Source organism: Gadus morhua, chromosome 22, assembly GCF_902167405.1.
Source record: "Gadus morhua chromosome 22, gadMor3.0, whole genome shotgun sequence".
In the NCBI taxonomy this organism is placed as follows: Eukaryota; Metazoa; Chordata; class Actinopteri; order Gadiformes; family Gadidae; genus Gadus; species Gadus morhua.
In genome coordinates this window covers 20,390,932-20,404,688 of record NC_044069.1, presented here as the reverse complement: position 1 = coordinate 20,404,688, position 13,757 = coordinate 20,390,932, and the positions used below count along the sequence as shown (strand labels likewise).

At 42.5% G+C, this 13,757-nt stretch overlaps 1 long non-coding RNA gene across 1 annotated transcript; it reads left to right on the top strand.

The window, feature by feature from the left end:
* Positions 1–10,634: 10,634 nt before the first annotated feature.
* LOC115535920 (uncharacterized) lies at positions 10,635–13,261 on the top strand. The gene is made up of 5 exons (XR_003974574.1): positions 10,635–11,247; positions 12,630–12,674; positions 12,837–12,900; positions 12,998–13,090; positions 13,174–13,261. It is a non-coding gene; the product is annotated as an uncharacterized LOC115535920 (long non-coding RNA).
* Positions 13,262–13,757: the final 496 nt, after the last annotated feature.

Genomic DNA, 13,757 nt, shown 5'->3' with positions numbered 1-13,757 from the left:
CCCAAGTAAGTCCTGAGTCTTGGCAGTCAAGTCTGAGTCGAGTCCCAAGTCAAGACAGGGAAAGGCAAGTCGAGTCCAAGTCAGTCACACCAAAGGAGTCACACCACTACTACCTTTTTCAAGTCCTGAACAAGTCACCATGTATTTTTACTTAATAATGTCATAATTAGGCTGTTGATCATAATTTCAACTCATCACTCCAATGTACAGTGTCATTTCTTATCAATACAGTTATAATATGTTCATTGTTTATGTCTTCAAATGTGTTGATATGCGCATGCGCCGAAATCCTATGTCGTCTCAGAGGAGAAGTGAGAGTGGATGGTGGGTTTGAATTTTATTAGTAGGCTATGGAAGGCCCCACTGTGACCCAAGAGTTGGAAAAGCTGCGCCTTGACTAGCGTGGCATATGAGCTATGTATGGATGTCTGAAAGGACTGTTTGAGTGGATGTCAGTTACAGTATGCCACAATTTTCTTTAAGGAAATTTTCATTACCACCCGCCTGTGTCTTCAGTAGTAGAAGCTGAAGTAGTTGTAGCTGTGTAGTAGTAGTAGTACGGTAGTAATACCTGAAGTAGTAGTAGCTGAAGTAGTAGTAGTAGTAGCTGAAGTAGTAGTAGTAGTAGATGAGGTAGTAGTAGTAGTAATAGCTGAAGTAGTAGTAGTAGCTGAATTTGTAGTACTAATGGTAGTAGTAATGGTACTTATGGTATTCTCTTTAAAGGTCCCATGACATGCTATTTTATGTATTCTTTAATATAGGTATTAGTGGGCAACTAACACAGTATTCAAAGACGTTCCCGAAATTCAGCCGTGGTGCAGAGTTACAGCCACTCCGAGCCAGTCGCACATTGAGCTTCCCCCAAATGCGCTGTTTTGGTGTCTGTAGCTATAATGCAAATGAGGAGGAGCGAGGCGGGTCAAGGAGGAGGGTGGGGGTGTGGCCCTGAGCAGCTTGCAAGCACGGTACCATGCGCTCTGTTTACATTGGAATTATGGCAATGGCGAGGCGCACACAGCCTTTAGCCGTGTTCTGTAAATATTCTAGAACACACGGGAGTCCTCGAGCTCTATATCTAAATATTATCATATAGCCTACATAGATATCTATATCATATAATATATATTATAACGGCCAAAAGCTGTGTGAGCCGATATTATGAATCTCAAACGACCGCGTTGGGTTCTCCGACGTTCCTGGTTCTTCAACGTCCTCATCAATGTGAAGTAGACTGAACCGCGACAAGGAGGAGAAAGGGATCGTTGCCGGGCAGCGCTTAGGCACCTCCGCCTCCGTTCTCAACCTTGGCTGAGATAACCCCCAATACGAGTCTCGTTGTAGAAATACCAGAGACGAGAGTCCGACAGAACGGTTATCCAAATAACAAGGAAGTGTACAACACTTGCGGTACAGTCCTGGAGCTCTATATCTAAATAATATCATACATAGAAATCTATATAATTTAATATATTTTATCACGGCCAAAAGCTGTGTGCGCCTCCAGACGATATAATGAATCACAAACGACTTTGTCGGGTTCTGCGACGTCTCTGGTTCTTCCACTTTCACATCAACCTGAAGTCGACTGAACCGCGCGCTGCCCGCTGCCGGCTGCCCGCTGCCGGGCGATGGTGCCTCGCGGCAACCGGCGGCATGACGCAGTTCATGTACTTCAGCCAGTCAAAGCCAAAGTTCCTTTCCCCCAATTCCTTCTCAACCATGGCTGAGATAACCCCCAATACGAGTCTCGTTGTAGAAATACCAGAGACGAGAGTCCGACGTGTCATGCGCCATAACGCCAAAAGCAGAACGGTTATCCAAATAATAAGGAAGTGTACAACACTTGCGTTACAGTCCTGGAGCTCTATATCTAAATAATATCATATAATACATAGAAATCTATATCATTTAATACATATTATCACGGCCAAAAGCTGTGTGCGCCTCCAGACGATATTTTGAATCACAAACGACTTTGTCGGGTTCTGCGACGTCTCTGGTTCTTCCACTTTCAAATCAACCTGAAGTCGACTGAACCGCGCGCTGCCTGCTGCCGGCTGCCCGCTGCCGGGCGATGGTGCCTCGCGGCAACCGGCGGCATGTCGCAGTTCGTCTTCAGCCAGTCAAAGCCAAAGTTCCTTTCCCCCAATTCTTTCTCTACCATGGCTCAGATAACCCCCACTACAGTCTCGTTGTGGAAATACAAGACACGTCGAAGAACCGACAAGAAACACTTGCGTTACAGTGTGTGTATTCACACACACACACACACACACACACACACACACACACACACACACACACACACACACACACACACACACACACACACACACACACACACACACACACACACGTGGCGCTAGCACGGTCGAGTCTCATTGGCGGGCCAACGTCTCTGGGCGGGCCAGGCAGAGTAAGGGGAGGAGCTGAGATTCCTGATGACGTCATGAATACAGACATTCCAAATCAGCGCACTTGAGCCTCCGTTTTTTCAAAGGCGAGCAGAACAGCTAGTGCTCGTTTTACACCAAACGCAAGTTTTAGCCATTGGGGGACCATAGGCAGGCTAGGGGAACTCATATTTATGTTAGAAAACCTCATAAAGTGAGATTTTCATGTCATGGGACCTTTAAGAGAATAGCGTAGTCGGTGCGTGATTAAAAGTAGCCCAATAGGTTGGGAAAAAACGCCCAATCTGGCAACCTGCCTAAACGTCCTCAAAATGTAGCCCAATAGGGCGGGGAAAACCGCCAAATCTGGCAACACTGCTGAATGAACTCACGCTCCAGCGTCAACGTAAACGAAGACGATATGAAACTAAAACTGTGATTCTGAATAAAATATAAATTATATCGAAATTTCGTTTTGATATTATTGAAGATACAAGTGTAGATTTGTCTTTGCTCGCTGTTTTTTTTTTTCATCTTCACGTAAGTGAATGCTTCTTTGGCAGGGGTGGACTGGGACAAAAATCTGGGACAAAAAACATGTTAATGGCTGTGTCTCAATTCAGGGAACGCATCCTTCGAAGGATGTGGTCTATGAAGGTGTGGCCTTCATAGACCGTGAAGGCCGGACCGAAGGCCGAACAAACGTTTTTAAATAAGACGGTCTGCCCAGTGTTAAAATATAACGTTAATTAGTTTGACGTTATATGGTTCGTGTTAATGAAATTGAACTTTAACAAATTTAAAAAAATAGTCGCAACTTTATTTTAATATACATTTTTTTTTACATAGTTTTGTCATTGAATATGTAATTTGCTGCAACTGCCGCTTCCGCTCTCTCGACGCCATTTCTGAAAAAATCCAACGCGCAATGAATCTTTGGAGGACTCTCTAAATCGACGCCACTTCGCCCGGGGCGGGACTTTACGTCCTACGTCACTCGCTATGGGTGTGCAGGTGTGCGCGTAGCCGTCACTCGCGATGGGTGTGCACGTGAGAAGGTTTTGGCTTTTAGTATCTATGGGTTGGTAATAACGGTCCTGATGATTTTTCTGATGGAAAAGTGGTCTTTTATTTCCATAATCTTGGTTCAGTGAACGCATAAACCCGTTTGTTAGTTAGCAGTTAAAGGGCCACTATGCAACTTTTTTAGCCAAAATTACCTTAAGTATGCAGGTTGAGAGTTATGCTGATGGTTCTGCATCCATTTCTGGGTCGATTTGTGGGTGTGTCATTTACCCATGTCGCCTCTCCAGTGAAAAAGCGCATATGCAAATTGATCTGTTCGGACCGAGACAATCCGGATGTGACGCAGCGGAAGTATCCTCGAAAATGTAGTCAGATTGTAGTTTCGAAAATGCTTTACGGCACAGCACACACCCAAACATGGCACCAGCTAGATATAAACAGCCAGTTGCGAGGCAATTGTTGCATTCATCATGGATCAATCGACTGATAAGGGACCCAAGAGGCGACTGTCGGTGGAACAAAAGAAGAATGGACCAGAAAAGAGATCAGACACGAGTGAAAGGGGAACTATGCAACTCTTTTGGCTTGATTTACCTTAATATAACAGGCAAAGAGTCATTGCGATGGTTCTATCATACATTTTTGTTCGATTGTTCGTTGTTTCGACTCCCCCTTGCGCATCTTGGCGGAGAAAAGGAATATGTTTCTGCCGGCGACCCGCCGCCCACTCTCGCGGGAGTCTCGTGTCTCGCGAAGTAACGAATTGCTTTACGGCACAGACCCCCAAACACGGAACCGGCTCGATATAAACACAAGTAACTAAGGGATTGTTACATTCATCATAGATCAGCCGACTAAAAAGAGACAGAGAAACCCAATGTCGGAGGAACAGAAGAAGAGAAAAGGGAGACTGACCGACAGAGAGGCCAGACACGAGTAAACGTTGGGCAAGCTTTTCAGGAATAGCGTGAACTGAAAGAAAAAGAAGACTGCAAATCAGACGCCGACTTGGCCGTGTTGCTTATGAAATTGAAAGTTACCCTTGGGCGAACTTTGTCTTCGTGGTATTCTATATGTTGATAGTCTCTGTACAAATGTGTTTGCTCAACCATTTTGTTGTGAGCCCTGTAAAAATTGTTTTCTCGACCGTTTTGTTGTGAGCCCTGTATGTTTCTAGCTTGCTTGGTTGCAACCATATAAGCACCTTTGTTTCCATGGGTGTTTTGCTGTTCGTCTGTCCCCCAGATACAGACTGAATCCCCGAATCCAGGTTCTTGTTTATTTAGATTATTATGTTGGCCAAACAACCTAAGATAAAACAATTATAATCTAGGATATCAATTCTCCCCGTCAACTATAAAAAAGGATGTATTTATGTTTATTGCAATACAAATACACCATTTAAAAAATGTATAACCTTGCCTACACTTTATGAACATCTACTTCGGACATGCCTCCACGTATTCGCCGGCTTCTTTGAAAACAAATGTTGGCTCGCGTAGAAGTGCATGGGGAAGGGTCGTCAACGAGTTGTTACGACAGTGTTGTAAAATATCTACTACGAAGCTGTAGGGGGCGCTGTGTAGAGAAATGTGCGTGCCAAAACCAAGAAAACAGCGAAGAAATGCCCGAAGTTGTGGTCCTTTAAACAAAATGCGATCTCTTTGTTTACAGTTACCAACGACCAATGTTTAAAGACTGATGATTGGGGGTTCGATTCCCTAGTGATGCAAGGTTTTTTCTTTCATTTTGGACTGCACACACATCGCGAGTGACGGATACTCGCACAATGTACACACATCACTGTCTTTACAATTTCTAGGCAACCGAAATTTAAAGATTGTCAAGTGGTTAACTCTTGAATCACATGTACTTAGACCTGATGGGTTAGGGGCAGGGGCGGACTGGGACAAAAAATCGGCCCGGGCATTTTGAACCAGACCGGCCCACTAAATTCGATAACACACCTTTTCAGTCTTTTTGGTCTCTCGAATGTCTACACCAACCAGGCTTTTAGCTAGCAGGGCGTCTGCCCTATAGTCTACTAAAAAATAAGAAGAAATGGGACGCCCTACTTTTAGGCAGGATGGCCTAAAGGCGCCCTATTTTTCTCCCGTTTTACCTGTTAACTTCGCTGAATGTGATCAAAATTCACCGTTTCAGTCGCTTCAGTGCTTAGCGAAGTCTAGAATCATACATATGCCCTGCCAATTAGAAAATAGCATTGCTGTATTCCCGCTACAACAACCTTACATCATGATTCCAACGAAACATTGATTCACGGGCTCGCAGAAGCTACAGAAGACAGCTGTCTCACCGCACGTCACTAAACCTACTACTTTATGAGTTCAACAAGAGTTTGTGTGTTAAGGTGGTGGTCTTAATTAATCTAAATTCAATACAATACAATATACATCATACACTTTAAAGTTGTGTAGAAAGTTGTTTCTTTTTGTTAAAGTTGTTACTTGAATTTTGTACCTTGTTACCTAGTTTCAGTTACACTCACTGTTATTATGCATTAAATTACTAAACATATAAATAAATCAGTGTAATTGCAATATTACCTAAAAACGATCAAGTGCTGTACAAAAAATCCTAGCTAAAAGCCTGACTCCAACTGTGCAACTATTTTCCACATACCTCTTAAGCCATGCAATGAGTTAATAGCAATCAGTGAGAGTGGACGCATTATACACTTCCAAAAGGTGTTATTTATTAACAAAAAAAGTATACTCCACGTCCATCACAGTAATGGGTAGAGTTCATCCGACTGGGTGTGTACCTGCGTTTAATAGAAGAGAAAGACAAAAAATAGAAGACAAAGACAAAGAATAGAAAAGAGAATAAATGATGGATCAGATGTTACTCTACTGTATCAAGAGTAGTACCCACTAAATTGTGAACTGAATTCATTTTTTGTGGTGGAGGTGGTGTGGTTCCCGCCGCATCTTGCAGCACTTCGCACGCCAGTGCTACCACTGTTTTCACGTCTTCATAAATGAACATCATAACATCATCATACAGTACACCATGGCACATAAATGACACCACCCTATCCTGGGCGGTGGGCTGTCGGACTAATGACTTTCTTGTTGTCGGAGTATAGGGCTATCATAATTCGGTATCTGGACCGCGCACCAATGGGCTAACCGGCTAGCCCACCACTCAAACACACAACATTAGAGTGTAGGCTAACGGCTGGCTGTTTCAGAGTAGAGTAGGCTGAGGGCTAGCAACAGCTACAGACTTGTCTTGTATTTACAATGCAAACGAACTTGGCCATAGAACATAGGTCCTAAGTCAAACATATTTTGTGGAGCCTTCGAAATGGGACAGCCTTGACGCGTCGCAGTGACGCATCGCCCTTCGAAGGCACCCATCGAAGGATGCGTCCCCTGAATTTAGACACAGCCAATGTTGGTATGTGTGTGTGGTTGGAATTGTGTGATTATCACATTCAAATAGTTTAAAAGCAAATAAGCAACCCTCGGTAAGTCAAGGGTGGAAATAGATGGCTTTGCATTATGCAAAACATACTGAGCAGAACAGAGAGTTGTCTTTCTTACAGCATGTGTGCCATTCTGTTTGTACCATCATTGGTTGCATAGATACACATAGCTTTCCTTGGGGATTGTTGAGGGTGGAAGAAAATACAAATCAATACAATGGAGTCACTCATCTCGGTGTACAGCTAGCTCAGCTTCCCCTTTGCTGGACACTGAATCTGCCTGTTTTGACGGTAGAACTACATTTGCATGGAAGTGACAAGTACCAAATAATTCCAATTTAGCAGGCCAATACGTTAAAATGGAATAGTGGATATTCTCTTAATTATTATTATTATTTTTAGCATTTAGGTGGAACAGTTACCCTTTAAATACAAAGAAAATAACAAAATGAAAGACAAAGAAATAAAATACATTTAATGTAAGGCTAATATTAATGAGTTTAGGAGTTTAAGTCAGTAAGTATTATATTGCCAAACATGCCCGCTAATGCACCTGTCATATCTATGCTGATGTGTCCTGTCCTGTTCCTTTTCGACGTTTTCGTATTTTTCTGTGACTTCAGAGGGAGGTAAACGGGAAGTAAGTGACCCGGGCCGTGTGTCAGGCTGAGCCAGTCAGATTTGACAGAACGCGGAGCAGTCCGATTTGGGAGGACCGTTCGGCCGCTCGCTTTGCGCCGATACACTGTGTTTAAAAGTGATACCACCTCTAAATTGAGATTATTGTTTTGCGCTGTTTGCGAAAATATCCAGCAGGCCAGCCCAAGTCACTTTCATATGAATCAAAGAATCAACCATCATATCACATACTTTACTATTGATTGACGTTGTTACCGTCTGTTGGCATCGACTTAGCTCGGTTTTAAACATTGTGGCAAACTGTATGTGCTTCTCATAAATAAAAGCAGAAGTATAGTAGGTGATAGGCATCAAGGACATAAAGGCATGCAAACTTGTCACTGATCCTACTAAGTTCTGTTTAGTTCTGACAGTTTTTTATCTGACAAAAAACCTTGCTCTGAAGAACTGTTAGATTCCCAAGTGCACATGAACGGTTGCTGTCGGGAACACGCGTAAGCGTTAGCGTCATCACTGGCGAGCCGTCTCGTTATCACCAGGGGAGTGAACGCGCCTTATATATATCTATGACCCCCACGAGTCTTTACTTGTTGTGGAAGAACCAGACACGTCACACGCAGTCTTTATGATTCACATTATAATCTGAGGTTCGTCGAGGTCTAGCCCCCCGAGTACATCACAGACATGCTGACCCGGTACAAGCCTGTTGGCAGCCTTAGATCCGCGGCGAGGCACTCCTTACTGTTCCAAGGTCGAGGCTAAAAACTAGCGGTGATCGGGCCTTCTCCACCAAGGCAGTCAGTCCTGACCATCACCTCCTTGGTGGTGGTCTTGCAGTGACAAGGCCAAATATAATGGGATGATTTGATTGGACTGGTATTTGGACTGCTTAGTTGGAGGCAGGTAGCATGGCTAACGCAAGACCTCATCACAAATTGAGATTTGCCATGCAGCCCAAATGGAAATCGTGCGCAAGGCAGCACGGGTATAACCAGGCTAGGAGGCAGGGGCAGTGTTGCCAGAGCTTTTGTCTGGGTCTATCGACACCAATCAAAGTTTGACCCCCCCTGCAAAGTTTGCACCCGTAATAGCCCCCTCAACCAATATTCCAAACAGAAAATCCAAACACATCTCCTGGGTGACAACACCGTTTTTTTGTACGAGCCAAACTGAATAGAAGGTACCCGGCCAACCTACAGGCCATTGTTGTTAATAGTAGGGCTGGCCACAGGTGCGTGGCCACAGGTGCGTTTGCACAATAGGATTGAAAATCCAATGAAGTCTTTCTCTGCGCACAACCTTTAATTAAGACTCTCTGGGACTGCCGTCAGGGCTACTCATCAAAAATGTTTCTGCAGCTTCCTCCATTTGTTTTCCAATCACAGCAGTGGAAAAAGTCCTCAGATGGAGATAGTGGAACATTGGGTTCTTCAGCATAGATCTCAGCATACCTCCATGTTTTGTAATCATTCTGAATCAACCAAAGAGTTTTTCTACTGAAATGCAATTGCAAATGTAGCCAATTGATTATGAAACGCATCTTATGATTCAGCAGAGTTATCTTGTTATTACTGCCAGTGCAGGCAAAGGTGAGATCTTGTGATAATGTAGTTTGGGCCCCGTAGCATTGCACTTTACTGGAGTATAGGTGGCAACAGAGGTCATTCAGAGGTATTGAAACCCTATTTAATGCATGCCTTGTATATATGAAAATAAAACTAAAAGGAGAGGACAGAGGCGAAAATTACAGGAAAAGGATAAAGGTATGCTACTAGTAGCGGAGGAAAACAAAAAGGTGCAGTATTTTTTTATGAAATAAATCTTATTTACCTTCAGCCACTTTAAAATCCTTCGATGAGTGGTAAACCAGGCGAAACTTATGAACATCAAGCAGAATAGTCATTCAATTATGTTGATATATTGAGGAACTATATTAGTAACATGATCTGAATTCCGGAACAACTTGTTGTACCAAGGAACAGCAGTGACATATATGTGTCATTAAAAAGGAACTTACATCAGAAACAATTTGACCCCTACTCTAATACTGATGAATTTCATCCCCTAACAATTAACGCCCTTTTAGTGATGACATTTCTGATTATTGGCCAAGTGTCTGCTGTTAATAAAAAAAAAATGTGCACAGGGCAAACTAATTACTGCAGCCATCATTAGCGTTGATCTACGATCATCTTTGTGTGTGTGTGTATGTGTGTGTGTGTGTGTGTTTGTACGAAGAATGCTGGCAGCTGTGGCTACAGACTTTGATTTGGGTGTGAGCGTCAAATAGCAATTCCTCCCAGCAGTGAGGGAACAGCCTGAAGGCTAACCGCCTTCTCTTCGCTTTGAGCCAGGATCACTTGGCCAACTACAAGTACTCATTCCAACACTGCAAACATGTTCAAAGACGTTGAACATGTTTGCAGTGTTCAACGTGTACCTACCTACCCACTTACCTGTCTGTCTACCTACCTACCCACTTACCTGTTACCTAAATAAGCTTACCTTATGAACACACCAGTTTCATGGGGATTCATTGGGTTTGTTTAAAAGGTTATCTCTTCTACAAAGCCTCACAAACGCAAATGAAAATTGTTAATTTGCTTAAAGTTGTTTGTTTTTGCAGACCTGTCGTTTTATCTTGTGGTAAGTAGCCTACTTAAACCTGTGATAAAGTGTGCAATGTCAGAGTTTTGAAGTTAAGAGGTAAAAAAGGTTTAAGTGTCAGTAGTCGCTGTCGGGGCGATTGAAACACTTGTTTCAAACGTCCCGCACATCACCATGCGTAATTGCGCGAACATTGCATGATCATTACCTGTATAAATCACAGAATTAATAAATGTTTTGCAATGAACGACTACTGCTTTGAATTAATAACATATTTTGAATGAACAAAACGTGTTTATCACATGCATCAACAGATTATTACTGAGAGAAAAATGCAGTGCGTGAGAAGAAGAACCACCTCCCTTGGGCTGGTTCCTGCATGGGTGTATGCCAGGGCCTGCAGCGAGGTCTATTCTGGGAGATCAGTGAGGCAGGCAGCACTGGCAAACAACAACAATCATGTGACGTTGTCACGCTATCTCAAGCGGAGGGCAGAGGAGGGCAGTGAAGTGAACCTGAAGAGGGCAGCAGCCATTTATTTTGGGCTCACCCCTAATGAGGTCAGTGTTTTAGGACAGGCACACATGTATGCTATGTCCATACTTTAATTAATAAATATGAACAAATAACATAAACATAAACACACAAATGTACATCAACTTTTTATGACCCCTTCATGTCAGAAAATTTGCCTTCGAGCTGGCAGTGCATTTCAGCTGCCCATTCCCTGCATCCTGGTCGAGGAAGAGCATGGCGGGGAAGGACTGGTTCAACTCCTTCATGGAGCGCAGTGTCAGCCTCTCCCTTCGGTGTCCAGAGGCCACTAGCCAACAAACACAACTATTTACAGGGGTCACCACTGTCCAGGTGCCAGACCGTGTCGTCGCCCAAATGGGGCAGAGCAGGTCAGGTCAGTGACCTCAGCGGAAAGGGGGACCCTGGTCACAGTTGCGCTGGCAGGCAATGCAACCTTCCCACCGAGTAGGGTCCAGCTGCAGCCCCGGAGAACAACACCCTGGCGTGACAACAACCCTGGCGCGACGGAAGTACTCTGGCGTGACGGAAGTGATTTTTTTTTTTTTTAAATGTACACACCGCTAAATCGGAAACCAAAGATGAACCATGGAAGTAAGTGTGACTGTCAATATGCTTGATATATTGAGTAATATTCATGTTAAAGTTGTGCCGTGGTTTATTTACTTTTCGTTAAATTCGAATATAATGAAACTGCGCCCTACACTTCGTTCATGGAAGTAAGTGAGAGCTAACCTGTTCATAATAATTATTAATATATTGAGTAAAATTCATGTTAAAGCCGTGCAGTGGTTTATTTATTGTCATCCGTAATCACCAATGTGATACTACAACAACACGATTTAGCAAAACTGTCATGCCTTTTTTATTGCATAACTTTTAAGGAATAAATCGTTTTTAGATGTGTTTATAATATTATGCCCTGTTTACACCTACCCGATTAGTGGGCCCCGATGGTGCCCGATGGCTAAATCAGCAGCTATTGTTATAACATCGGCAAATAGCGTGGTTGCATCGGGAAACACCGTTACTCTTCCCGGGAACATCGTAAGACAACGGGAAGAAACGGGAAGAAATGCTCAATGATCGGGCAACATCGGCAAAGAACGAACATGTTTGTTAATTTTGGGTCTATCGGGGTAGAATCGGTTACCAGGTGTTGCTATGGGCTAATCGGCTATAATCGGGAATAGAACGGGAGTATAACGTAAGACATCGCAAATCGTTCGGGAATTTTCCTGGGCACATCGGCTATATTCGTTAATCTTCCGCGCTTTATCGTGTTTTATCGTCTTTATATCGGCAACCTCAACACACGAAAGACCCTCGAGAACCCTAGACAAATAACGATTGTGAGTGACCAGATTGTGTTAAGGAAGACCCTCAATCTGCCACTTGGGTATAAATAGGGGGTGATGGATGGATGTCCTACTTTTATAATTACAGGGTACTTCGCCCATTTAGAACCGGCGTTCTATTATTATAAAATCGCTATTGTAATATAAATAAATATATAAATAAATATCAGTCTAAACCAGTCTCCCCTTTGCCTACTCCCGAAATGACGCCAAACGCGTCATTTGACATGTTTGGCGTCATTTGAAATGACGTCAAATGACGCCAAACGCACTTCGGGTGTCTTCCCTGGCATAAATCGTTATGTTATCGTTATAATATCGGGTATGTGTAAATGCTACCCCGATAAATTGACCCGATCATACATTTTTAGCCCGATGTCACCCGAATCACCCCGACTTCCACATCGGTGGTCCATCGGCCATTAGCGGCCATTAGCGGGATGGTGTAAACGGGGCATTATGTTCTACCTTCATGGTTCAGGGACTTCCACCACAGGCATATGGGAACGACTGTGGGATCTTCATGATTATGGTATACTCAGTCGCAGACTAAAAATGTACTGAACAGATATAACAACGCGTGTGAATGTTGTCCCCAATTACATTTTTCCATCACAGTATGCTTGGTACCTTGCCATGGAGGCACCGTTTAACTTCACTGTTGTAAGTAGGCATTAAATTAAATGAAAAAAGAGCTGACGATTTAAAAGATACGTTTAAAATAAGAATTGGATTTTTGACATATGTAAGGTTACAACATCGAAAAATTCATACTTGTATACATATTTTATCATTGTCAATTCTTGGAATATCCCCTTACTTTAGAAAGACATGCAGTCCTCAGAAAATTGTGGTGCACAGTACTGCTTGAGAACTTCCAACTGGATGGGTATGTTTTTGTTTATATCAAATATGAATATATACCTCAACCCCAATATTAACAAAATATGTATAATTCCTACAATCATTTCTCTTTATTTATACAGGCACGGCAGAAGGTTCCCACACTTCATGGAGGAGGCCAAACAAATGGCGGTTGACTACTTCCACCAGTCTTCAGACTGAAGCGAAAAAGAGAAGTGAATGACGTTTCCAGTGACAGAATACAAATAATATATTGGATAGGCTTAATATTGATTTGACTGTTTGATTATTTTGACAGTGAGTTGGAGCTGATGGCAGTCAGCATGAAGAAGCTATATCTTTAAGATTCTGTAGATTATTTGTTAAATAAATTGTGAGGAAACTTTGGTGTGGTTATTCTTCAATGTATATCTATATCAAATTATGATGATATATTTAACAAAAAATTAAATTTGATTCTATTAGACATTTTAAAACAATTACTTAATTCTAATGGTCAATTACTTAATGAGTAAAGTATATAATACACTAAATTCCATTAAATAATTGTCTACACACTAAATTAGTTTATTTGTCTAAATAACGTTATAATAAGTTTAATAACACAAAGAAATAATCCTGAGGTATTTGTCTAAATAACGTTAAAAACCTTTTTTAAGCTCTAAAAATGGTTACTAACGTGTCGAAATATTTATTTATTTATTTTTTATGTTAATTCAAGCGATAAATAAGTTTATTTGTCTCTAAAAAAATAATCTGAGGTAACTTCCGTCCAGCCACAGTACTTCCGTCCCGCCTGGGTGTTCTGTCACGCCAGGGTGTTGTTCTCCGGGGCTGTAGCTGGATACTATTGGTCCCACCTGTCATTTGCCGCAATTGATT